General features: G+C 40.4%; 1 protein-coding gene and 1 long non-coding RNA gene across 3 annotated transcripts in view; one reads left to right on the top strand and one right to left on the bottom strand.

The window, feature by feature from the left end:
- Positions 1-26,485, bottom strand: part of LOC111080101 (Down syndrome cell adhesion molecule-like protein Dscam2) — a 121,534-nt gene that overhangs the window by 60,936 nt on the left and 34,113 nt on the right. The window lies entirely within an intron of this gene.
- On the top strand, positions 20,566-22,685 carry LOC111080118. Its single transcript, XR_005968164.1, has 2 exons — positions 20,566-21,881; positions 22,115-22,685. It is a non-coding gene; the product is annotated as an uncharacterized LOC111080118 (long non-coding RNA).

Below are 26,485 nucleotides of genomic sequence, written 5' to 3'. Positions count from 1 at the left end.
CAGAGAAAGAGACAGAGACTTTCTCTCTGCATTTGCATTAGCTTCAATAATCGTTAAAATCCCAAAAAGTTGCAACAGTCATGAAAATCTCATGAAAATCGCATGAAAATCACATTAAAATTAATTTGGCAGTCGTCTGAAGGCTCCCCCCTCCCCTCTGACGGTGGTTCACCCACGAAATTCTAGGCCCTCGGATCACACGTCAGTAGGTGGCAACTCTGGCAGAGCGCATCAGTTTTCATTTTTCGAGTTTCCTTCTTCTTCTTCTTTTTTTTTTTGATTTTTCGCGTGGAATTTATGTCAAAAGTTTGTTTCTTTTTCGGGTTCTGTGCCCATTTCCCTTTCCCGTATCTTTCTCTGTCTGTCGGCTGTCTCTCTCTCTCTCTCTCTGTCTGGCATTAAAGTTACTTTTCGTAGAAGCTTTTTGGCCGAGAGCAGAGGTTGTCAACGCATTTCTTTTGCTCATTTCACTTGACTGCTTACTGAGGCGGCAGACGACAGACGAACGAAGGAAAGGGCGGAAGAGTTAGGGCTGTCCATTTTCGCAGGATGCGTTTCTAATTAAAAACTTAAGATAGAGAGACGTGGACAGAGAGAGAGAGGGCAGAGAGCGAGAGAAAGGTCGACACTTGGTTGCACTTAGGCAAATTGCCAGATGTTGCACCCAAGGACTAACTATCTGTCTGTCTGTCTGTCTGCTGCTGTTCCACTGACTTATCCTTCATGAATATTTTGTGCAAATATTTAGCAAATGCAAATACATTCAAGTATATCAATTTCTTGCACATTAAAAGACATTTTAATGTCAGAATATCAGTGTTCATTTCTTAGACATTTCCCATCATTTCCCATAATTTCGCAGCCTACAAATATCAAACATCTTGTGCTTGAAAGACTTTTTAATATTAAATGTCTTTGGTTATTGGCACTTAAGGCATTTAAACGTGAATTTTCATTGATCTGTGTGCATAAGATTCTGAATTCTCTCATAGATTTCGACATTTAAATGTCAAATTGCATTGAATATTTGCATTTCCAAGAACAGGACTTAGCCATAAGTCATTTTGGCTGCAAATATTATACTAAGACATTTTAATGCCAATTTTCTAAGATTAGTGTATTTAAAAAATCAATTTCTTATAAATCATTGCCTATTTCTTGGTTACTGTGCTCTGTCCCACATAAATATATAAATTTCTTTTCAGCTAAAGACTTTTAAGGGCAACATTTTAAGGGGCTCCATTATCCATTTCTTATCAATTTTGACACTTAAAATGCTTAACTTGAGGTGGTGATCTGTGCTCTTTTCCTGATAATTAAAACCATTAAATTTGCAATGCCATTTCACTTTCAATTTCTTATTAATTGAAACATTTAAGTAGGGAAATGTCATTGGTTCTTAAAATTCTTTTGCTCCTGCACTTTCTCTGATTTTCTGGCGTCTTTTTTCAGCTGCTGCTCTGTCTTTCCCTGCTGCTCTGCTTCTCTGCCTCTCTGCTTCTCTGCCTCTTCATTTCTCTGTGCTACGCCGTCTCCTCTTTTTGGCGACTCTGACATTAAGAATTCACGAATTGTTAAGTGCAATTAATGAGGCGAAAAGGCGGCAGCAGCAGCAGCAGCAGCAGTGGCAGTGGCAGTGGCAACAGCAACAGCGGTGGCAACAGCAGCAACTTGCAACTAATTAAATTATAATTAAAGAAAGAGGAATATACTATCGCAAGAAAACGAAAAGGAAACGCGAAAGAAAAATTGTAGCTAAAAGAATAATTTCTTATAATTGCTAGAAATTAAAAATAATATGGCAGACAGGACACAGGAACTTTGAGAAATGGAGATGGAGGAAGAAGGGTGCACCAACATTCCCATAGGAAAAAAAGGCTTGCAGAAAAATTCAATTTCCGCTTTGAGCGAGGGTCAAAAGTACACAACTTTTCTTTTAAGTGAAAGCTAATGGATGGATGGGAGTTCTAGGGTCAAGTTTTTCTCTTACTGTTCAGCATTTAATGTACAAATTTCCATATTAACTTGCGAGATTTGCTCAAAGAAAAGACTTGGGTTTGGGGTTCGCAAACAGTAAACAGCAGAAGGAAGTTTCGTGCAGAAAAAAAAAGAAGAGAAGGGAAAATGGCTTCCTCTTAGCTTGTAGTTAAATTCATTGATCTATACATATCTATGAATGGGTTTCGGTTCCGGTTCCAGTTTTTAATATTAAGTATTCACTTTATTTTACTTTTGTTTGGAAAGGTTGTAATTGGGTGAAGTTTGGTAGCTATTTTTGTCGGAAATCATAGCAAAAATATATATTTAATCTTCTAGCTAAGTAAAGAAAGTGAATATATATTTTATATAGAAGGAAAGTAAAGTTAATATATTTTTTATATTTATTTTATTTTTTTATTTATTTATCGATTTTCTGAAATTTTTCTGGAATTACAAAAATTCTCATAAATAGTTGCGAATGATTTCAGAACTAAAAGGCTCTGCCAAATAAATAATGTATTAGTTCTGAAATCATTCCCAACTATTTATGAGAATTTTGTAGTGCCAGACAAATTTCAAAGAAATTCATTATAAATTAAATTAAATGCAGTTTAAGTGCAATCCGATTCCTATTGCAAATCTCTGCTTAAATTTCCGATTTCTTTGCAAAATTCTCTGATCAATATTTAAGGATGGATTTGCAGACGCTTGAAAACAATTGAATTCCATTTTGATATTTGCAAAAACTTTCTTCATACATTTCTAGAACATTTGGTCAACGGCCTCTGGCTGTCTGCTGTCTGTCGTCTGTTGCTGTCTTTATCTGTTGGTGTTCCTGTTGCCATCTCTCTCTCTCTCTCTGAGTCTTTATCTCCAATGCGCTGTCTCTGCTGCTTCTGCTTCTTCTGCTTATCTTTTGGTGTGTGTTGGTCTATGGCATTGTTGTCTTTTGGCCAAGAAATTCTCAGCACACACACACGGACATGGACTCTGGGACAGACGAGATTCATTCGCTTTGCATTCTGGCCATAGTTTTAGACGGGGGGTGGTGGTGGTAAAAGTCTTCGGCAACACCTTGCAGCACATGGGATGGGGGGAAGCATGGGAGCGGAGTCCATACGCAATTATGACGTGAGAATTATATTAAAATGGAAACAATGACAAGACAAAGGGAAGCCAGTGTCAGCCAGCCAGCCAGGGGGCCAAAGAGGGAGGGGCTGCGGGTGGGAATTTGGTTTTGTGGGGGGAAACATGAGAACCCTGCGAGCACCCACCACACGATAGGAGCAGTGGCAAGTGGCAAGACCCAAGAGAATGTGGCAGTCAGTAGCTGCAGAAGACTCCCTGCTGTCTTTTGGCCGAGTGAATTTGCTCTTGTTAATTGCATGCTCTGCATATCACTTATAAATGCACTCACACACATGCCCCGTCTCTACACAGAGAGAAAACTTCACACTTTGCCACACAGACAGTGGGACAGAGGGACAGTGGGACAGACATACACCTTGACTCCTTCACATGTCATGGGAGCCAGCAGGCAACACTTTGGTTGCTGCAAATGAGCGTGACAGAGAGAGAGAGAGCGAGAGAGGAAACCATAGACAAAGGCAAAGAGAGAGAGAGAGGGAAAGAGAGAAAGAGCTGGCAGGGGGGTGGGGGGGTTGTGGGAGACTTTGGAGAAAAGTTTGCCATAATTGGATTTTGCTGAGTTAATTACCAGCATTGAATTTTGGGCCATAAAATGTAAGAAATAACCGCCCACCCTCCCACCATCCTATGTGCCTACAACTGAATGTCCTTCCTACTCCTCCCCCCCAACCATCTATGTCTCACTCTTTCTGCTGCAATTACTGTCTCTCTGCATCTCTCTTCCACTCACTCACTCACTGTATTGCTGCTTATGGTCCGGGGCTCAGCTCAGCTCATGTGATTACAGTGTAAGTTGGGTATAGATTTTTGATTTTAATTGGAAACAAAGTTTCGCAGAGAACATTTTCTTGATAATTACAGGGATATTTCACATGCACACTTTGCATGATAAGGAGTCTCCGAATTGAGGCAGTATTATCGATATGTCTCTACATTTATCGTTTCTAAATATTTGGAATATATTTAACGAACAAAAAAAAGATTAAAAAATTTACTTCATAACAACATTCATTAAAGAAAATATCCATTAAAATCTTCCACTAAGTATTACTGATCAAACGATTATGCTAGATCGATAGTTAAAGAAATATTCAAGCAGGAAAAGTCTTTGCTTTCCTAATAGCTAAAACCAGAAATTATATTTTTCTATGCACCGAATTCCATTGTTTTAACTAAGGAAAAACTCGTGTCAGTTTCAATTTAATTAATATAAAAAAAAAATAATAATTCCCTAAATTAAAACCAAATTAAAGGCACAACATGATTTAGTTTGAAGAAATACTACCTAAAACAAAGTGCAAATAATTTGTATTTTTGCTATTAATTTGCCGCACTGCATGACGTTTTATTTTCCCTACCCTTACTGAGAATTCTCTACAAAAGACAGAGTATCCCGCAGGTGGCCAAGGTGACCAGCGACAGAAAGATGCAAAGTTATGCATAATGTGGACAAAATACAGAGCAGTGAGAGAGCAGTGGGAGAGAGAGAAGGTTGCCAAAGGATGAAGGAACGACCGACCGAACAGCAGGAGCAGCTTAGGAATTATGTCTTATTATTTTGCCTGCAGACAGCAGGAGCATTGCATCGCATCGGAGCGCATCAGGAGCCCTGATTCCCAAGTCCTAGGACTCCTGCAGCAAGAACAATGGCAAATCAGAGAGCCTGGACTCAGCACTAAGGACTAAGGACCCAGAAACCAGTGCTGTTGTTGTTGTCCCTGGCACTGCACCAAAGTCGCAATCTCAACGCCTTCTCGCACACGCCCCCTACCCTAAGCCCTTCTCCGTGCTTACTCTCACTCTCTCTGTCTCCCTCTCTGTGTCTTTCCCTTTAATGTCTTTATGTATAAGCCAAATGCTGCTCTGGGTCCTAGGAAATCCTTAGCCTTGGTCCCTTTGCCAACTTTTGCTTGGGCTGCAGCAGCAATCCTTTCCTTTTGGCCAAAAGCAAAGGGTCGATAAAAACTGCAGTCTCTCACTCTCTCTCCCCTGCCCCATAAAATGCAACATAATTTTCTTATGAGTCACACAGATAGTAGCTCGAGAATAAGAACCGAATGAAAAACGAAATCCAAATGGAATCGCTGCGATTGCAGCCAAAGAACTGAAACAAAAGGAACGGATTGCTTGAGGGAAAAAAGCTTTTGAATACTCTGTAAGATGTTTTTTTTTTCGAAAATAAAGTCCCTTTATGATTTTTGGTAGTATTAAAATATATAAAAATAATAAATATAAAAAAAAATAAATATAAAAATAATAAATATAAAAATAATAAATATAAAAATAATAAATATAAAAATAATAATTATAAAAATAATAAATATAAACATAATAAATATAAAAATAATAAATATAAAAATAATATATATAAGAATAATAATTATAAATATAATAAATATTAAAAAAAAAATAAATATAAAAATAATAAATATAAATATAATTTATATAAAAATAATAAATTTGCGAAGAATTAGTTAAGATATACATCCTCAAAGTTAAGGAGTTTTTGTTTTGTTTTCATAGAACTCATAAATATATCTCTCCAGAGGGTTCAAAAATACCTTTAACTTTCAGAGGATAAAGAGTATCCCGAAAGGTAAGAAAAATAGGTGCTGCTGTTGCTGCTGTTGCAGCTTTTGGTGCTGCTGCTGTTACAATGAATGTTATCTGTTTTAAATGGCGCTCCCGTTTATCCTAGCCCCATGGCCCCGCACCTTCCCGGCGCTGCAGCAATCCAAACAAGACTCTGAGCGTCTGAGGCAGCAAAAGTCAACGAAACGGAAGAAGATTGCAATTTAAAGGCGAACGAAGGAAGGCGAAGCAGTAAAGAGGCAACCAGCGGTAGCAGGATGGCTGGCAGGATTGGCAGGGAGGGGGGCACTCTCTGCTAGAAGGTAGGGTATGTGTAAGGTGCGGCAAACTGGTTTTTTTGTGTGTGTGTGTGTGTGTGTGTGTCTGCAAAAGTCAGATGAGGCAGCCAGTAGGTGGGGTGGGTAGAAGAAATATTGATGGCCAAGTTGTAAGCTTCTGGCCAACAAAAAAAAAAAAATGAAGACGATCCCCCAGTAGCAGCAGCACCAGAAATCAGAAAAGGTTAAAAAAGGAGCGGGCAGAAGGAAGAGGGAGAGAGTGGGGTGGCAGGGCAGAGGAAGAGGTTGAAACGTGACAACATTTAAGTGGCACATTTAACCCATTCATGTCAATCGGCTGGGGGGTGGGGTGGTGTGCCTTCCATTTCCATGGGCTTAAGGCTTAAGCTCCCCGTACTTAAGTGCAAAGCCAAGCAAGCAGCTGTTAAAAATATTCCAGAATGTTAAAGCAACAGCTACATGTTATTTAACATGGTTATTTAACAGCGCTTTAGCTTTGACCAAGAAATTGGTGAGTTGCTCAATGTTAATCTACTGTTAGGGGAATTTTCTGAAATTTAGACGCTGCTAGGCGAATGTTAAGTGTATTTCTCACGACTAGAAATGTTAATTAGGTTAACAGTGCTGTCAATAATGTTCCAAACACACTTTTAAGGTTAAGGTTTTTCCTCAATTAACTTTAAGTAATTTCTACATCAAAGATCTCTGGCCTATATACAAGTCCTAGCTGTGTTAAATATAAGTTTGTTATGAGCAAGGATCCTCCCCCCTATTTTAGCTACTTTTAGGTATCTTCTAATGGATACTTCTGTTGAAAAACTCTATAAAAGAATATTCCACAGATATGCGCTCAATATACATTAAATACCCATAAAATACAACTGCATGCTAAGTTTTTACCTAGGAAAGACTATTCTAAATCTCAGTTTTCCATAGATTTTATGTTTATTACATTTTCTACCTAAAGAAAATTACACACATAAATCATACAACAAAAATAAAACACACCAGGAAACATTGCAAAAAAAAAAAAAAACCCTGCTCCAGTGAAGGGTTAAGGCAGTGGTCTCAATGCGTTAAGGAAGAGAAAACTCCATCTGCATCTGCATCTGTAGCAGCATGTATCTGGGGTGCTGGCTGGCTATTGCAGCTGCTGCTTGTCCCCCAGCCCTGCTCCAATGGCATGGCATGACTCCACTCCATCTGCTGCTGCTGCTGCTTACCTGAGAAATAAATGACAAAAAGTGGTGTGGGTCCCCCCCAACTTCTGCTTGTACCGTTATTTCATTACAACTTCTGCATGACAATGCAGAAAAAGACAGGGAGGAGGAGAGCAGGAGGAGGAGAAACACACACAAGAAAATGTGCAATGCGTGATCCAAACCAAAAAAAGAAGCAGCAACAGAATGGGTGAGGTGCATCCAGAAGCTTCTTTCAGTCTTTTGTGGCACAAAATACAAAAAAAAAAGAAGTCAGAGAATTCCAGAGTCAAAGACGACTTAAGAGTTCTCTCAAAGTTCTCCCGAGAATAAGGCGCTGAGACTCTGTGACTCTCTCTGTGCTGAAAACTTTTGCCAGCGCCATTTATGCGTTTTTATGCAGCGGCAGAAATTGCTTTTGGCCAACGCAAAAAACAGCAGCAACAACAGCAACAACAACAGCAGCAAAAAAAAAAAGTGGTAGTGGAAAAACCAGTTTTTGGTGCAACACACACTCATGCCACAGCCACACCCCCCGTCCGCTGCTAACCCCTGCTCTGATATGTGGTTAAAACATGGCTTAAGCAACTTTTGATACCAGCCCGAAAAAAACAAAAACAAAAACAGAAAAAAAAGATTACAGTGGAAAAAAAAAACACAAACAACAGATAAGTTGCAAGTTTGGAAAGTTGGCTCTTGGCTCTTGCCTCTTGCAGCGAGAGCGAAATGTTTTCTTTGCTCTCTGGCTGCGGGGCTGCGGGGCTGCGGGGGTGTGTGGATCGGTGCTTCTGTTCTTGTTTACAACTAAAAGAAGAGTTCGACCTTCCATCCTCCACCCTCTCCCTGCCACCACTCAGGCTCAGAGCCCCAGCCAGCCAGCCTCTGCCTCTTGCTTCTATGCTTCCCTTTTTTGGCATACATTTTCGCCTAAGAAAAACTCAAATGAAAATGCAATTTCCCAGCCAAAAAAGCAAAACAAACACTTGTTGATTGGTGGGCAAAAGTGGCCAAAAGGAAAAGTGTTTGCACTCACCCCCCACACAACTGGTGTTGAAATATTAATAAATAAGCTGGCAACTTTTGCTCACTTCTGCCCTACCCTGCCCTGCCCTGCCCTCTCTCTTTGCTTTATTTGCCGCGCTCTTTGAGTAGTTCTCTTTTTGGCTCTTGAGCAGCCGCAGCAACGACTGGTTTGGGGTTTGTTCTTGCCACAACAGCAACAACAAATGAAGAGTTGCACATGCATTCCATCTTTGCGCCGAAAAATCAAAAGCAGGCCAAGTGGCTTCCAAAAAGTTTTGCACTCACCAAAAAATTCAGCAGCAGCAGCAGCAGCAACAGCAGCGAAGGAGTCTCCGCAAAGAGAGTGCTAGAAGAATTTTCCCTTTTTCCTTGTTGACTTTTTCAACGAAAAGGCACTTCCTGACCCCCGCTCACACTCCTCCCCTTCTCCAGTGTATCACTTTATCAACACTACGAAAATTCAATTTCCCATACGGCAAGCATTGCCCCCCTGCCCACTGTGGCACAGTGGCACTTATCATATTCCGCGGCAAAACTTTTTCGCAAGAAAAAAAAACTTTATTAAAAATGCATTCGAAAATGAACTGGAAAATTGGGTGACAGCTAAAAACAGAGCAGAGCAGAGCAGGGAGGAGGGGAAGGGAAGGGAAGGTAGGTTTTCCCACTGGCTTCGAGCGAGCGGGGGGTTTTCCTTTCCTTTCCGGTGAAAATTGAGGTTGGCAGATGACATGCCATAAAAGTTGCCGCTGGCTTTGGTGACCATTTTATCACTTGGCAGACGCACTCTAGCCCCCTACCTCCCACCCCCCACCCCTCCCTGCTTGCTGCCACATTTTCAAGTAGGAAAATATCCCCAAGGCAATCTGCAAGATACTTTTCGTATCTGCCCCCATTGCGGTTGCAGTAATGACCAAAGCACGTTTTGTTTTCCTTCTGCCAGCACGAGGGAAAAGGCAACGCAAGGCAAGGAAAAAGAGATATATCTGTGGCAATATTTGAACATTTACGCTTCATCGATTCCAGCAAAAAGTATCTCTCGGATCGGATACAGTGCCAGAGCCACAGCTAGGCGATAGATACGAGGATGCAGCAGCAGCAGCAGCAAAGGTAGCAAAGCAACAGCAAAGTTTGCTGGCCAAACAAATAAACCTCCAGAGGAGGCGAACAAAAAAAAAAAAAGGAAACTTTTGTTGACCCAAGTGCAAGGAAGGAAACGCAGGAAAGGGTGGAGTGGCAAGGGAAGAGGGAACTGTGCTAAAAGGAAGAAAATGGCAAAGGACGGAATGGGTCTAGAAGGCTCGCAGCAATGAAAGGCAGCAAAACGATAAAAAGTCAGCAGAGAAAACAAGAAAGCAAAAAAAAAACCAGGGAGCCCATCGCTTGACCAAAGGCCAAAGCTGTTGACACTCCATGAGAGAGCTCCGAGAGGATGGCGGCGATTCGTTGGCTAACAGCAGGGTATATGCGTGTGAAGGTAAGGGGCCGCAATAACGACAGTTCAATGAAGGCAGGAAATGGAAGCTAAAAATGGTAACAATACCAGAAATGCTCTTAGCAAAGGGAGGCGCTAATTCATGGCATTCGTATTAAATGTGCACAAATTTTCTTCAGTGTTTAAAAAAGTTTAAACTATTTTCGGAGTTTTCTAGAGCCTGTATCCTTTCAATTATGTGAAATTTAAACAGATTTTTCGTCATTTAGTGAACTGTAGTGGCATGTTCCCTTACGCGCTTTAGTGTTTTGGCAGCCTCCAATAAATTGTCTACCTTATAGATGCCTCACTCACAAGCCTGCCACACCTTCTATTGAACATACCTTGCCTTTAGGAGCATGTACATGCCATTGCTGGCTAAAGGAGAGGCGGCTACAGAAGTTGGTTGCAACGATTGCAGGCAATAGAATTGCTATTGGAGTTTCAGTGTAGGATTTCGCTGTCTGTCGGCGTTTGCACACCTTGGATGGAAGTATTGGGAGTTCCTCTGGGGAGCAGCTTTCCTCTTACGCTCGCTCTCTGTGTCACGCGTAACTAAAGCATTTTCTCATTACCGTTTCAAGTGTCCTGACGACTCCTCTCCAGAATCCGCCACTCAGACTACCGGCACGTGGCCCCCTCGTTGTGGGTGGTAGGGGGACACTTTACTTTTCCCAAAAGCTAATTAAAATAATTCCATTTTCTCCACCACTCCCACACCCACATCCACTCCCTCTTTCATTCTTTTTCTGGCTCTCTGCCACTCGCTGCTCTCCTGCTTTTCCAATTTCCATTTTTGTAAGGAAACATTTGATTGATTTCCCTGTGCTCTGTTGGATGCACTTGAGAAAGCAATTTGCAATTTTATTTACGAGTAACAAACAAATTCTCATTAGGGGTTTTCCAGGCTCTTCTTGCCATTACGGTTTCTCTCTCTCACTCTCTCTCTCTTTCTCCTTGTTGCAACTTTTGCTGCTTGCATCTTGACTTTTTTTTGAAGGGTTTGGTTTATTGATCTTTTCTGATTTTAATGGGTTCCTCTGGATTCGTGGATTTTTAACCAAAAAAAAAAAACGTATATTTATTCCTCTGCAAAATATATTTTTAGCTGCAAAATATCTATTATATTTATATACATTTATTTTATTTCTTCATATAATTTTATATTTTTTTTCCTTATAATTTTCCATATTTTTACTTTTAATTTAATTTATAATTTTTCATATTTTTACTTTTAATGTTCCTTTATTTGTTCCCCCTAATTTCCCGCATAAAAATACTCATAAATTAAAAAAAAATGTTTGGCATATTTTGTTTGCTTTTTTCCTCTCTCTCTGAAAATTTATGCCACAAGATTTTTGATTCAATTAAAAAAATATCTGCATTATTTTTCATGAATATTTTGGCAGGACATTTTCTTTAAGGAAAAATCAACAGCACCGAAAACGTGGCGCCTTTTTTTTTGGTCATATGTGATGCGTCTCTCTCTGTTGTCCCTTCTCCTTTGCTGCAGCAGTAGGTTGGTTTTCGCTTTCAGTAGAAGAAGAAGAAGGAGAAGGTTTTTCCTGTGTTTTCCCTTTCGTGCACAAAAGAAATTTCGGGTTCAAGGAGGAAACATCATCGCCATTCTAAAGAAGGCATCTCCTTCTTAGCACACACACACACACACAAACACAGGAAACAGGAAAGGAAACGCATGAGAAAAAGCAAAGGAAAAATCACTGGCAATTTGCATAAGATACAATTGAGTGAGTGTCGTTTCTTTATATTTTTTTTTACCCGCCCGTCCCCTCTCCACCTTCGATGGGAGCTTCCTTTCTTTATTTTCTTTCGTTGGGGGTAGCTGCTGCTGCTGCTTCGTGTAATGAATTATCATATTTCATGTGGAAACAAGTTAAGGAAAAGCTTGAGAGGAGACGCAACAACAACAACAGCAATCTTTGTATTCAAATTTTGTGCTGCTGCCATCATCAAAGTGGTGGGTGGGGGAGAGGTAGGGGAGTGAGCAGTTGAGGACTTGCACCCAAGCCACAAGCAAAGAAATGCCGCAAAGTATGCCATAAAAATATTCACACAACAGCAGCGGCAGCAGCGGCAGCAGCAGCAGCAGCGCCAAAGAAGGCAAAAAGAGAGCAAAGCTGGCGCGCGCTAAGACACAGTGGGATAGAGAGTGAAGAAGGATGGCAGCCAAGGAATGAATAGCGCTGGAAAGAATCATCCTTTGAGCAGCAAAAAATAAAGATGGGTAGATGTGGAGCTGTGAAACGAGCTGCCTGGCAAAAAACATAATTCATGAAAATTTATCTTAAATAAAAAAATAAATAAAATAAAAACAAATTGAACGACATTCGGGGCTGTCGGTGCAGCAGAGTAGGGGCTTTATGGAGAAGTATAAGAGCTGAGAAACGGTAAAAAAAAAAGAGTAAAGCACACTCCTCTTTCCCTCTCCCACTCTACTTAGCTTAGCTGTTTTTTCGTCTATGTTGATTTGGCTGTAGACAAGGACTTAGCAGGACTCAAGCCATAGCCATAGCGAGAGGGAGAGCTAGAGAGAGCGTTCTTAGCAGCTGTTCTTACGGGGAAACCCCTTCTACTCTTAGCTTCAGTCCCCCCTCCCGTTGCCTTTAGCCCTAGAAATGACACTGGAAATATGTCAGCTGAGTTAAGCTTCGCTCATCCTTTGGCACAGGATGCAAGGAACAATGCTGAGCTGCCACCAGTGGCATCCACTAAAATCCCCAACTACAGGAACGCCCCCACCCACCCCTCTGTAAATCCCTCTGACTTGTAGGACAGTGTCCATTGCCTCGTTTTGGGTTGTTGGGGCATTTTATTCATTTGTTTGCTGCGGTTCTCCCTCCCTCTGAGAGCTTAGTGTAAAGTTGTTCCCGCTTTTTTCTCTCCCTCTTTCTCCATCACCATCTCTCCATCCCTCTCCTTATTTTGTGAGCGGCAGCTGTAGCCTCTCTTGACGTGTTTTTTTGTGTAGTGCAAAAATTTAATTTTCATCCAACATACCGACACGCCCACATACCTCTTTCCTCCCTCCCTCTTGGCAACCCCTTTTGGAGGCCCGCATTTTACTTTTTATATTTTTATATAAATTTTTTCGCAAGTTGAGTTTTGCGCTGCCACTGGACTTCCACTGGGTGCCACAGCCAGCCACACTCCCTGCCCCTCCACCGTGCTGCTGCTGCTGCTGCTGCTGCTGCCACTGCCCCCCACTTTAATCCCTCTTTCGGCGCATTACACGCTTGTTACTCATGCAACTTGGTTTTTGGACCTCCATTCACCTCCGCTCGGACCTGGCCAAAACACAATCGCTGCTGGGACAGAACATGCTGCGACGCGGAGTGGGCGTGGCAGGGGCAGGGGGAGTGAAGTGCAGCGACTGACAAAAGAATGGGTGGAGCAGCTGCTGCTGCTGCTGTGCCCCAAAAGGAGATTGACAGAGCGAGAGGGAGGAAAGAGAGCGAACGCTGGTGCAGGGGCAGCTACCACAGGAGGAGGGTGGAGTGGCTGGCTGTGGCATGTGGGGGGGGTGAACCACAAACAGTTCATTTGACCGCCTTTCGATTGGCAAATTGCATAACAGACAAAAAATTCAGTTACGGCGGGGTGAAAATTGAAAGGGGAAAAATCAAAATATAAAGATGAAAAATCAAAGAAAAAAATTATGAATGGAAAATAAAAAAGCACAAAAAATTGGGTTTGAAATCCCAGGAAAATGACCGAAAATTTAAGGAAGGAAGGAATCAAAGATATAGTAGAAATATTCGAATAGTACAAGGAATTGTTTTTCGTTTCGTTTGAGCCGAATGTTTCCTATTGCTTATGGAACATTTGTACAGCCGGGCAGCATCATCAGCGGCAGCATTCTACAATTTCCTTTCATTCTTCATTATCTATCCAACCAAAAAGCCCTTCCCTTCCTTTCCCTTTCCCATTGCATTTCCAGAACCCTTTTTCAATCTTCCATCTCGATCCCAAATCAAATTCCAGCAGCAATCTCTTCCAAAGACTCTACGAAAAAATGTTGGGAAACAAACAGAGAAACTGAAATGGAAAGCAAAGAAAAAAGAAAACAAAACATAAATGGGGCACATTTCTTTTGGCCCAGACACTGCTCCCTCTACCAGCCCCCTCCCCTCATGTTCTTCCTTTAACTGCCCTTCCTCTCAGTTCTCTTTATATTCCCCTGCTCCTGCTCCTTCTCCTGCTCCTCCACTAAGTTCTCCATCTCTTTTCATCTGTTCCCATCTGCACTCTTCTCCCCTCTCCCAACTCCTTTCGCTCGCTTTGGCAATCTCTGAGGCACAAGTTGATTATTTTTTAAAGCATATTTTTCGAACCCCCCGCTTTCAATCCCTGGCTCTGGGGTTCTCTATCTGGACTCGCGTCGCGTTTTTTTTTTTTTTTTTTTTTTTGGCATTTTCCCTTCCAGTTGCTTTGCTTTGGTGGAGTCTCGGCGCTAAGTTGGAGCTAAATTAAAAACTTTTGCATTGCATATATATTTCCACGAGAGAGCGAGAGAGGATCAGTAAAGAGAAACCAGAAAACAGAGTCAGAGTCAGAGCTGCCCCCAGTCCTTGCCTCAGATGGCAGTAGGAGCAGCAGCAGGCAGTGGGTGCCTTAGGGAAGGGACCCACCTACCCTCCCTCCCCCTACCGCCCATTGCTGTTGCATTTTTCACTCAACAAAAAGTTTTGCGCGCTTCGTTTTATTTTTTTTTTTTGCTGCTGCTGCTGCTCCTTTCTGTGCTGCTTGTAAAACCAATTCCGAGTAGAAAATGAAAGTAATTTCTTGCATTTAGCATTAAAATATACATACATATAATAAAAGTCAAGGGATGCAGCAGCATGCAACAGGGAGTGGGCGAGGGCGAGGGGGAAAACTTCAACAGTTTCGCTGACAGCAACAGCAACAAAATGTTTGCCATTTAAAATTGCAATGCAATAATACTAAAAATCATCATAAAAATGTGCAGGGAAAACTATGCGAGAGAACACAAGGCAGGCAGCAAGCAAAGGAGACGTGAAAAAACAAGATGAAAAGTGCAAGAAAAACTGTGCGAAAAAAGAAATGATGGAAAAGCTCTTGGCAGCAACAGCAACAGCAACCAGTGCGTCGTATACGCAATATGCCAGTCAAGGCGGGCGAAAACTTTTCCCCAGCATCGATCCACACAAGGGTAGGAGGGAGAGGGAAAAGCCTCAAGTAATTAATAGCTGGAAAAACATAACTGTAGGGAAAACCTTTGAATAGTGAGCAGAGAGAGGCAGAGTCTGAGAGGGAACGAGCGAGGCAGAGTCTGTGAGGGAAGAACAGGCAGAGTCTGAGAGGGAAGAACAGGCAGAGTCTGTGAGGGAAGGAGCGAGACAGAGTCTGAGAGAGGGCAGGACAGGCAGAGAGGCTGAGAAAAGGAGGGAGACAAGTTAGGTGAGGTGTTAGGCGAAAACTCTTACGAAGGTAAAACTCTGCTGCTCTTATGAAAGCAAAAGTGTTTTTGCAGCACACAACTATGACTCGGAGATATTTCCTACTGTTGCTATTTCCAGCAGTGGAGAATTTTTCCTGTAGTTAAAAATTATTAGAGAGTTTTTCGATGCAGTTTCAATCTGCAGAGTTTTACTCTTGTTTAAGCCAAAAGTTTAGAGAGACTTTTGCGCAACACTTTTAACAAGTTTTGCTGGCCATTGAAGAGCGATTAGAAATTGGAATTAAATTTAGAATTCAATTTTGAATTAGATTTCTTTTAAGCTGAGAAATATTTTCAAGAGATTTTAAATATTAGGGTACTCCAATTGATAATATATATATAACTAGCAGACTCGCCCGCTTCGCTGCTTATTAAATGCATTTAATGTTTAGGTATTTAGATATTTTCTAAAAATTTATAGCAAAGATATTCCATCCAGTAAATAAAGATCACCCTCTCTTCTCCTGCATCTTTGTACGCAGACAAAACTTCTCTCCCCCAAGCACCACAAATCCACGCTTCAATCCACTCCAAAAACTTGACCAAAGTCCCCAAACAATCATCGATACGCACTCCGGTTGGAACTTGCAGCTTGCACAACTAAAGGAGCTCCGTGCCACCTACAGAGAATAAAATAAATGTGGTGGCACTAGAAACTTTTGCACCACAGAGAAGACAGCGAACTCGAACTCCTCTTAAAAGTAACCTCTGGTGGAGTAGGATTCCTTCTTAGCTGTGCCACATTGAAAATGTTGTTTTGTTTTCCACTGATTTCTGTTGCTGTTTCTGTGACAATTTTTGTCATGTTATTTGTTGGCTCTTACTGCTGTTGTTGTTGCTGCTGTTTCTGCGGTTTTGTCTTTCGTTGTTTTTGTTTCTAACAATTGTACTTTTAACCCTTGTCAAAATCCCTGGCCAGCAGCATGAAACCCAAATAATAATGTGGGTCACTTGACGCACAACCAAAAAACGAGAAAAAAAAAACAAAAACAGGAAAACAAATAAGTTAAAAAAGAGAGGAAAAAAGCAGGAAAAAAAGCTAGAAAAAAGACAACCAAAAACCAGTTGGAAAATTTATTGTCGTCGGTAGTCATTTTTTTTTTTTTTTCAATGGAAAAGCTGCCAAAAAAAATGCCCAAAAACAAACAAAACGAGAAGGAACGTGTGAGTCGCTTCTAAAGACGCGACTCTACTTATACCCGTACTCAGTCAGTAGAATTTTTAAGAATTTTAGAATTAAAAAAAAAATTTTTACATTTTACATTTTTTTGCTACATATGATATCTACATCTACATATACAATGTATATTCTACATTTAACATGTAGATTGTACATGTTCCATTTGGATTCTACATCTCCTCCGCTAGGGGTTGCTCGCGCACTGAACGCGGCAGAGTGTGCGAGCGAGAAGGAAAATGAGTTGCGTTGTCTGGAACGGGAGGGGGAGGGGAAGCAACTGAAAATGAATTTCTTCATTCTGGCTATAATTATGATCCGATCTGATTCAAATTTGGCAGTCTGGTAGATATGGACATTCTCTACGATAATGCGTTTTTAGTTTTATCGTATCTTTAAAAATGTGCCTGCCACAGATTTTCGTCCTTTGTGTGGGCGGAAGGGGGCGGGGCGAAATTTTGAAATACACTTGTAGCAGTGTGATATCACATGAGTCTGGAAACCAAATTTGGTTGCCCTAGCTCTTATAGTCTCTGAGATCTAGGCGCTCATCGAGACGGACAGACAGACAGACGGTCAGACAGACATAGCTATATCGACTCGGCTATTGATGCTGATCAAGAATATATATACTTATGGGGTCGGAAACGTTTCCTTCTCTGCGTTGCACACATCCACTTTTACCACAAATCTAATATACCCCTTAACTCTTTTTTGAGTACGGGTATAAAAACCAAACCAAACCGAAGAACAACTGAAAATGTTGTCATGCATTTGCTCTACTTTTGGGGATGCCTCCCCACTACTGTTTACTGGTATATATCCATCTCTATATGTAGTTCAGAGTGCAGCCTTCTCTCTCTCTCTCTCCCTCTGCGAGTGCCATCTTCTCTTTCCTGTCCAGTCTGTCTATCTCTTGTTTTATTGAGTGTCGCACAAGCAACGCGGAATAGTTTTTGTTTTTTTTTTTGGATGGGGGAAATGCGATTTGGTTTTGAGATTAGCTTTTGCTTTGACTTCGTGACTGCAAGAGTTCTAATGGGAGTATTCCCACGTATTTTGTGTGTGTGTGTTTTAATTTATTTGTAGCACTATAGATAATATTAATAGGCCCCCAGCCCCCACCATCAAAATAAGGGCCAAAGGTAAGCCCAGGGCTCGCCCAAGGCCCGCCCATGAGTGTTTTCGGCCTGTGAAAAGATGTCACGCCATAAAGCTGCTCTTTATTGAACCCAATTTTTCGGTTGTTCGGTTGTGATTTAGGTTTTAGCGATAGCCCGGCCTACGCATACCTAGCACACAGGCGGAGTGGAGTGAGGAGAGGAGGGTTTCTTGCTTAATAGTTCCATTTATATCGCTGATGGTCGCAGACTTGACAAATGTTTTGTTGAATGTGTTGTATTTTATGTGTATTTTGTGGGATGACCATTTTAAAGAGGAGAGAGAGATTTGTACACTATTTAGTAGAGGAACCTTTACACTTGTGTGTGTGTGTGGGGGGTTTCAGGACAGCTGCTGCATTTTTTCGTGTACCTTAAAAGACAATACTTTCCATAGAATTATTTCATTCTCGGTGTTAAAATGCCCATTTAAACCACAATTTTAATACTTTTTTTTATTAAATTTAATTTCCTAAACTCAAGAAATATTCAAATTAATTCATGATTTAATCTATCTAACAAGCGAGTCCAAATATTTGTTTCCAAAATTTTATTGGCATTTTATTTACATTCTTTCCCTCCCCACCCCACTCCCCGATTCCTTCTCTGCCTGTCCTTCATTAAACGTAGCTTAAATCCATGTGCATTTTGTTGCTGTTTTGTTGTTGCATTTTAGTTGCAATTTGCGGCACTTGAAAGCGAAAAGCAAAGCCCAAAAGCAAATGGCAGGCAAATGGCAAGGAAATGAAAATACTCGACGCTGGCTTTTTCTTTTTTCCTTCTCTCCTCTGCTGCTGCTGCTGCTGCTTGCGATTGTCCCTTGGTTGGTCTCCCATTTACACTCCATCTCCCTTACCCTCACTTTACTCTCCCACCATCTTCTGCCCATTTGCTATCTTATTCTGATGTTTTTCTTTAACCCCCCTCCCCTCTACGACCACCTCTTTTGCACCTGTTTAAATAGCCAAGTTAGTTGTGCAGCTAATTAAGTCAAGTTTATGCAAGGAAGGGAGGCAGCGGAAGGGAGTCGTCGTCCCTCCTTTGGCCAGTCTGCACAGAGCTGTCTCTCAGGGGCATGCCACTTCTCTGTTTCACAAGTTCTCACCTGCTTGCTGCCTCCCCAGCCTTCTCTTTGCACTGCGCTCATTTAACCCTCTCCCTGCTGCTTGTGCTCTTCCCTTCAGTCAGTCTGTCTCCTTCTGTCGTTGTATCTGGTATCTACCATCTAATGGTTTTCTTTTTTTTTTTGTATACCCTTTCAAAAGGGGATTATTATGGTTTTGACAAGAGCTTTGCAGTGCAGTAAAGAAAAGGCTTAGAGTCTCCTATTTATGGGCGAAACTTTGACATTAACTGTCATGGGTTACCGCTAAGTTTTAGTAGTATAACTTTTGCTGTTTTTTTTTTTTTCAAGATATTCTCCGGCCAAATTTTATAATCTCTGCCGATTCTAATAATCTCACGATACAGAAATATTTCTTTGCTTCTTTCTTTTTTCTATTTTTGTATTACACTGTATTTAATCTCATATTTTCCAATATTTTTTTTTCTAAAAATTAAATGACAATCTATCAGCAATATCGACCAATTCCTATGATAATATCCCATCAAAGTGTATAGTTTCGAGTCCATCTGCATTTTTTTTTTCTTCTGTGCACACATGTTAAAATGTGAGGAACCCCAGCTGGGGGCAAGCTTTTAATGACCCTTTAGCCCCCACCACCTCCGTCGACCCCTCTAAAGCCTAATGAGAAGGATATAGTGGACGGACGGACCAGACCAAACCGCATTGACAATGATGGATTTACTCAGCTTAATCAATATGAAATGAGTCGAAAAAAGGGCAAAGCGCACAGATAGGTGGGAAGGAAGAGATCCCTAATGCAGCTCCCTATTTGTTTTGTCCCCCACCCCTAGTTTGCCCTTTCCTGTTTTTCCACACTTTAGAGCACTTTTTCCTACTGGCTTGGCCAACGCTTGCTGCTTGGTCAAAGCCAAGTTGTAGTGGGGATTATCCCCACTGTGTTGGGTAGGTTTCCACATCTATTTGGTTTTCACACACACGCAGTTACAGTTACAGTTGGGCTGCTGGCTAAGCTGCTGCTAGTTTTTCCACGGACTCAACTTTTGTTTTATGAGAAAATATTGTGCAAGTTTTTTAATTGCTTTCGCGCGCTTAAAAAACATGAAAAACACAGAGCCAAAAGTCTTTTTTTTGTATTCCCATTTCCGTTGGTATATTTTTCTACCTTTTTTTTTTCTCGTGCATTTTCTAAGAGCAATATCAGGGAAAAACTATTTTCTATTTTCTCTTCACTGGCTCAAAGTTAATTTGAACATTCCCCCCCGTACCCCGTTGCACGCTAGAATCAAATGAAGTTTCTGCTTGGCCAAAGATTTAAATAAATATTTATTGACTTTGGTGGAAAAGTTGGAATGGAAATTGGCTGCTTAATCAGTTGATATATCGGTCGATCGTTCGATGGAATGGCTTAAGAATTATGTGTGAACAAAAAAATGTCAACCACAGAGTGTGAGGAGGAGCAGCCTGAGAACTTCTTCAAAATGAATTCGGAATGAGCAAAGTTTTTCGGCAGATCCCATAAATAAATTGGAATAAGATGAGCAGACAAAGAGACGAAGAGACAGAGAGACAGAGACAGAGACGGAGACAGAGTTTGGGATGGAGATGGAGAGACAGTCGGCTCTGACACACACTTAAATTTGCATATTGCCGTTGCTTAATTTTAATTGAAATTCATTTACATTTAAGGCAACAATTATGTGGATTTTCCCAAGCAAAACAATCCGTAAATGATGCATAAGATAAAAGCGCAGCAAGAGTAAGGGAATGACCAAGAAATGCCAAAAAGCAGAGCGTATAAACCATGCTATACCCTGGCAGATACATTTCCAGGAAAATTGGTATGAAAACCGAACCTCAAGTTGTTTTTTTTTTTTAGCCCCAAGGAGCCAGTAATTTACAGACATTTACTGGCACTTTTTACTACATTTGATTTATATTTTTAATTTATTATTTCTTCAGGTTGCAACCCTCTGCGTGTTACTACCCCACGAATGCCAGGGTACACACACACAAAATACAAAATAAAATCTTTGGAAAATTTGCATAAATTAAAACAAAAGATAAAGCAGAAGCTGTAAGTAAAAGTCCGGAGTAAATATCCCAAGGTGTATTTTGTAAATCAAATGAAAAATGATTTAAATGATTCTGACAACTTTTATCTTTCTTTAGTCTTGGAAATTATGAAACTTTAATCTGCAGTGTGTTCTTCTTATACCTTTACCCCCACCCCCACCCCCTTCCTCTTTACATCCATCATACATAAATATGTGCATTTCGCTCTCTGCTAATCTTGTAGGCTTAAAATTTCCTTCTTGGGCGAATTAGTTTGAGGAATATTGAGGAACAAATTGTTTTCTTGGTCAAGATGTTTTTGTGTGGTTTTTGGCTAAGAGACAACAAATAGACACGACGACTACCGACTATATATATATTTCATGTAATCCCATAATCGATGCAATTTATAAACGAAAGAGCGTAGGAGGCGAGCAAATGTTTAAATAAATTGCATAAGAGAGGGCGAGAGAGAGAGAGAGAGATACACAGATTTTCCATCTAAATATCTGTTGTAATGTTGTAATGCAATCAAAAACTTTGTTAAGCGCATTAGGCAAGAGATGGGATGGGGGGAAAATACGAGGAAAACGCATGCCACAATGGTGAGGAAAATACGAAGAAAATGCATGACAGAAAGTGAAGAAAATCAGAGCCGGGGCAGGGGCAGAAAATCAGAGCAGAAAGTGTGGAAAAGAGGTGGTCGTCGGTGCGGTGCCGGTGCCGCTGCTGACCAATGGCATTGGCCGCCTGCTCATTGTCCATGAAGCTTACACGATTTTCGCTTTACATCTCCATTCCACCTGCTCTTACCACACACACACATGATTCAGCTCCCCTTCTCACCACCCACACTCTCACCCCTTCCCTTTCTGATTTTCTTCATGGAAAGCTGAGCAGCTTGAAAATTGAAAGTGAACTCTTCTCCACAGAGGTGAGGTGGGGCAGGGGCGTTTGGCGAGTCTGGGGTCTTGGACCCTCATCTTCATCCATAGCAAAATTTGCACAACAAATTACACTTTTCATCTGCATGGGCAAATATTTGGCAACTTTCTACAAAATAATTTGCACATCAAATATACTGGGTTGGGGGGGGTTTGGGTTATATAATTTACAGCTCTCAGACGAGAACCAGACGAAATCCCATTTCAAGAGCACAACACTTCAGGGAGCAAACGGTAAACGACTGTATAAATAATTTACATGGATTCTGAAGCAGACACCTTCAGAAAAGGTAAATCAATTTCAAAGTTTAATTTTTGGCTTACAAAACATACAAAAAATATAAATAAATTCTAAAAGTACTGATTTGTTAAATTTACCAAAATTAGCTAGAAAAAGACTAAATTAAAATTTCATAAATTTACAAAAATTAACTAGAAAAAGACTAAATAAAAATTATTTAAAATATTTTTTGTATTCTAAACATTTTTTTGTTAAATGATAAACTAATTTCTTTTAAAACAGTGCCCTCCGAAATGCCTCAACATTTGCTAGAACTTGCAAAATAAGTCTGGAAAATAAGTAGGAATTCAACGAATCCAAAACCAAATCCCCACTTGACCGCAAACATAATTTTGCAGCAGCAAGCAGCAGCAGCAGCAGCAGTGCAGAAAGCAAGCAAAAGCCATGTGTCAAACGTTTGCACTTTTTGCATAATTTAATTTGTGAAATATTTTAAACAATTACAGCGTACCGAGTGAGGAGGGACCGTAGCAAATGGCGAATGTAATTGTGCATGCGAAAATTTCTGCGCCGAGCAAAAGTCAATTTAGTGTGAAATTTGAAATGCTTTTATATATACATATATATTTTTTTTGTTATTTCTGATGCAGAGTTCAGGCCAAGGACGGGTTACGCGACTGGGCCCTACAAAGTTGAAACATGTGCTCCATCATGTGGAGGAGAGAGCAGAGGAGAGCGTGGAGGAGAGACAAGTACAATTTATGCATATGACACATAAGGTTGTGGCTGTAATTTATCCAAGCGAAAATGTTTTCTGCAAACTCAAACAGAATAAATACCGGAAAGAAAAATACAAACAGTTGGAAAAAGAAAACAAAAATCAGCGACAAGCTGAGCCAGAAGCTAAAAACAGAAAAACCGAAAAACAGAACCTGGAATCTCTGAAATCTAAATCAAAATTAGCATCAGCCCACGAAAACAATCGAAATTTAGAAACAAAATAGAAGAGTGCTGGCGAGATTTTAGGGCTAGGTCTAGAGCATGTGATACCCTGCTAATACGTGTATTTATGAGCAACTGAAACTGAAGACACACTGGGAGATAGAGTAAGAGTGAGAGAGGAGCCTGAGTGTTTTTTGTTTCCTTATGGAAGTTATATTTATTCCATTTATATTTTAATTGGAAAAGAAGGGACATAATCATACAAAATATATTTAGCACAATTTTTGATTTTCAATAATTATTGTTATTAATAATTATTCTATTAAAATATTTAAATATATATTCTATTATAATAGAAAAAATTTAAAACAAATTTTCAATCAATTAAGAATCTTTAGTAAAACAATTTCCAAGTCTTTCCTCTTCTTAAAAACACAACACACCCTCCACTAAAAGGAGGGTACCAAAGCAAAAAAGTAACCGCAAAACGAGCGGAAATTTGTAAATAAACAAAATTCCGAGAGTAGGTGGGAGAGAGAAGTGAGAGTGCACAGAGAAGTGCCAGAGCAGAGCCAGAGCCAGAGCAGAGGCACCACTCGATAAGCAAAATGAATGTAAACATCGGGTTAAATTCCGTAACGTACAATTTTTGTGCTGAACAACTAGAGAAACGAACAAGAAACGTAGCACTGGTCCAGCCATTGAGTAGGGGGGGCAGAGGCAGTATATAAAAGTAAGACGCAATTAAAAACAGAGAGAAAAATAAATAAAAACAAGACCAGAGGGATACGTGAGTCGAATATCATTGAAAAAGGGCTAGAGGAGTATTAAGGGGTGTGGGGTTGTTGTTGCAACATGCAACAAATTGAAGGCAGCACGCAGCAAAATGATAAACAAGTACAGTAAGGGTGAGGCAGGGGCAGGCAAACTACCAAAAATAAAAACAAAAAAAGTAGAAAAAGTCGAAAGCAGACAGCAGACCAACAGCAAGCCACGTGCCAAAATCTATTGCATACTTTGTGGCGCAGACAACATGTTGCCACTCCACTCCGCCCTCCCACTGAAAACTGCACTACTTGCACATGCTTTTCCTCCACTACGTCGTTGTCATCATCAACAAAGTAATCATGCATCGTCGTCGTCGACGTCGTCTGGCGTTAAAAGTTTGCCCAGCTGCAAGTTTTTCTTTTTTTTTGGGGATGCCCTGTGATCGTTGAGAGCTGAGGGTATATTCGTTTGGGTGTAGTTTTTGGGCGTGAACGATCTCATATCGCACACTCAGGTTGGTTGCTCTCTCCCAGTTAGACTGAGCTGACTTATTTAATTTTAATTAAAATGTGACATATTCTCTGGCAATTAAAGCAAGTAAAAAAAAAACCCAAATATTTTGCTATAATACCAGGTATTCCTCTGGTCCTATATCCATTACACACTTCTCTCTCTCTTTTTTTTTTTTGCATGTTCTACTACTTTTCTTTTCTTTTGTTTTTCTATTTTTTATTTTATTATTTCCTGGCCTGGCTGCGTCTTTTGCTGTGCAAAATTTTATTATTAAAATGCAAAATTGAAAATGGCAGCAACGTGCTAGGGAACATGGGGCATAAAGTAGTGGGTGGGGTGGGTGGGGGGTGGGTGGTGTGTTCCCATGTAAGTGATGCGTGACAAGAAAAGGAGACCAAACAGTAGAGGCACAAGAAAGATGAGCATCCCACTTCAAGCTGCTTTGATATTAAGAGGAATAGAGTCGAGTAGAGGTAGAGGGTGGGATCTACGTCTACCCACCACGGGGACTACTAAGCATCATCTTCCTTTCCTTTCCTTTGTTGATTCAATTTAAGTTTTACTCAAAGTTATATTGCAAAATTGATTTTGCCTAAGCTTACTGCGCGGCTCACTCACACATAACCACAAAAGCATCGTTTTGGATCGAGTTGGCAGGCCTCATAAAACGCAATCATTTGCTTACCTGCAAAGAGAGAAAAAGAAAGGGAGAGTTTAGATACAATTTATATATGAACATGTAAGAAAAAGTCAGAAATATTTTAATTACTATTTATTATTATTATTTTATTTATTGAATTAAAATATTGGAACGGAAATTGTACATTATTTCCCCTGATTAGGTTTGTTATTTGTTGTTTAGGCTTCTATTTGTTAGAATGTGGTTTAGTTATTTAGTTATTTATTTTAGTTAGTTTTGTTTTTAGCTATTTAGTTTATTTTTTAGTTTTTGATTTGGAAACATCTACCTTTTTTCTTTTTTTAAGTTTTATTATTTGTTTTTTTTTTTGTCATTAAAATTTGCATTTCATTAAAAGATTAGAGGTTAAATAGTTTGCTAACTAAATGGGGAAAACTGTGAGGTAATTGAGGAAAATGAGGGAGAAATGCGAGAAACAAGTGGCAGTAATGGGAGGAATATGTGGAATAAATGGGGAAAAAAAATACCTCAAAGGGAGGAAATGGGAGATGAACATAAGGCAGAAAAGTGAGATAAAAAAATTGAAACAGAATGTGAGGAAAATGTAAGTCAAACGAGGAATAAAAGCGCACAGAAAAACCTTGCAAAAAAAAAAAAAAAACGTTGTTGTCACCTCAAATTGCGAGTGTAAAATTTCATTTAATTATATATAAAATACCCAAAGTGTTTAGTGGCTGAAACAAGGGTGAGGAGGCGAAACGAAAGAGATGGATAGAGGGAATTAGAGCAAGACAGCAGGTGGCAGGGCAGAGCAGAGCAGAGCAGGGCAGGGCAGGGCACATGATGTGTGCATGTGTGTGACATTGAACAGGAAGCTCAGATTTCAGCATCAGATGCAAACCAAAAGGAAGGGGGAGAGCGAAGAACAAAAAATACTGTAATGGGAGATGAGATAGAAAAAAAAAACAACAGAGGAAACAGTGTGAAGAGAGGGCAGGGCAGGGGGGCTAATAATAATAACATTTTGCATGTGAGATAAAGGGAGAGACAGCCAGTCAGACAGACAGCAACGTCATGGAAATATGAATATTCATCAATAATGGCAGGGTAAAAGGGAAAAGGTAAGGGGGGAGCAATGGCAATGGGAATGGCAGAGAAGATTCGCACTGCAACAGAAATCCCAACAAAGGGAAATTTTAGACAGCAAGAAATCTAAGATAAGAAAATAAAAAAAATTAAAAAAAATTCACAAACAAATGCAAGAAATAAATGCAGGGCTATGGCTTTGAAGTTTCGAGCTGTTTGATACCCTCGAAGATCCAGGAAGCTGAAGCGGAATTTCGATCGAATTTGTGTGCATAATTATGCTGCCCTCAAACAGCTAGGCCAAAGGCCACAATACCCTCTAAAAAGAGTATGGAAACACGCAAGAAAAACAACAACAAGAGAGAGAGAGAGAGAGAGAGAGCAGCGAACAATATCCCAAAGAGCTGCCGTCGCACACCTCAGGCAGGGCAGGACAGGGCCAAGGAATGTTTGTTGAGTGGAGAGAGGGGATTTGGCCTGCAGGGGATTTTGCAGTAGATGAGAGAGGCCAGGCCTTTGGTTTCAAGAGAAAAAAACGAAACAGAGGGAGCTAGAAGAATAGGAGAATGAGAAGGAGAAGCAAAAACAAAAACAAAACCAGCCACAAATATTTATTCGCCCTGCGGTCTGGTCTGTCTGTTTCTCTCTCTGTCTGTTTTTGCATTGGAGAAGAGATGACAAAAACTTGATAAAAAGTGGAGCAC

This window comes from Drosophila obscura, unplaced genomic scaffold (genome assembly GCF_018151105.1).
Source record: "Drosophila obscura isolate BZ-5 IFL unplaced genomic scaffold, ASM1815110v1 contig_37, whole genome shotgun sequence".
In the NCBI taxonomy this organism is placed as follows: domain Eukaryota; kingdom Metazoa; phylum Arthropoda; class Insecta; order Diptera; family Drosophilidae; genus Drosophila; species Drosophila obscura.
This window is presented reverse-complemented; position numbering and strand designations above follow the sequence as displayed.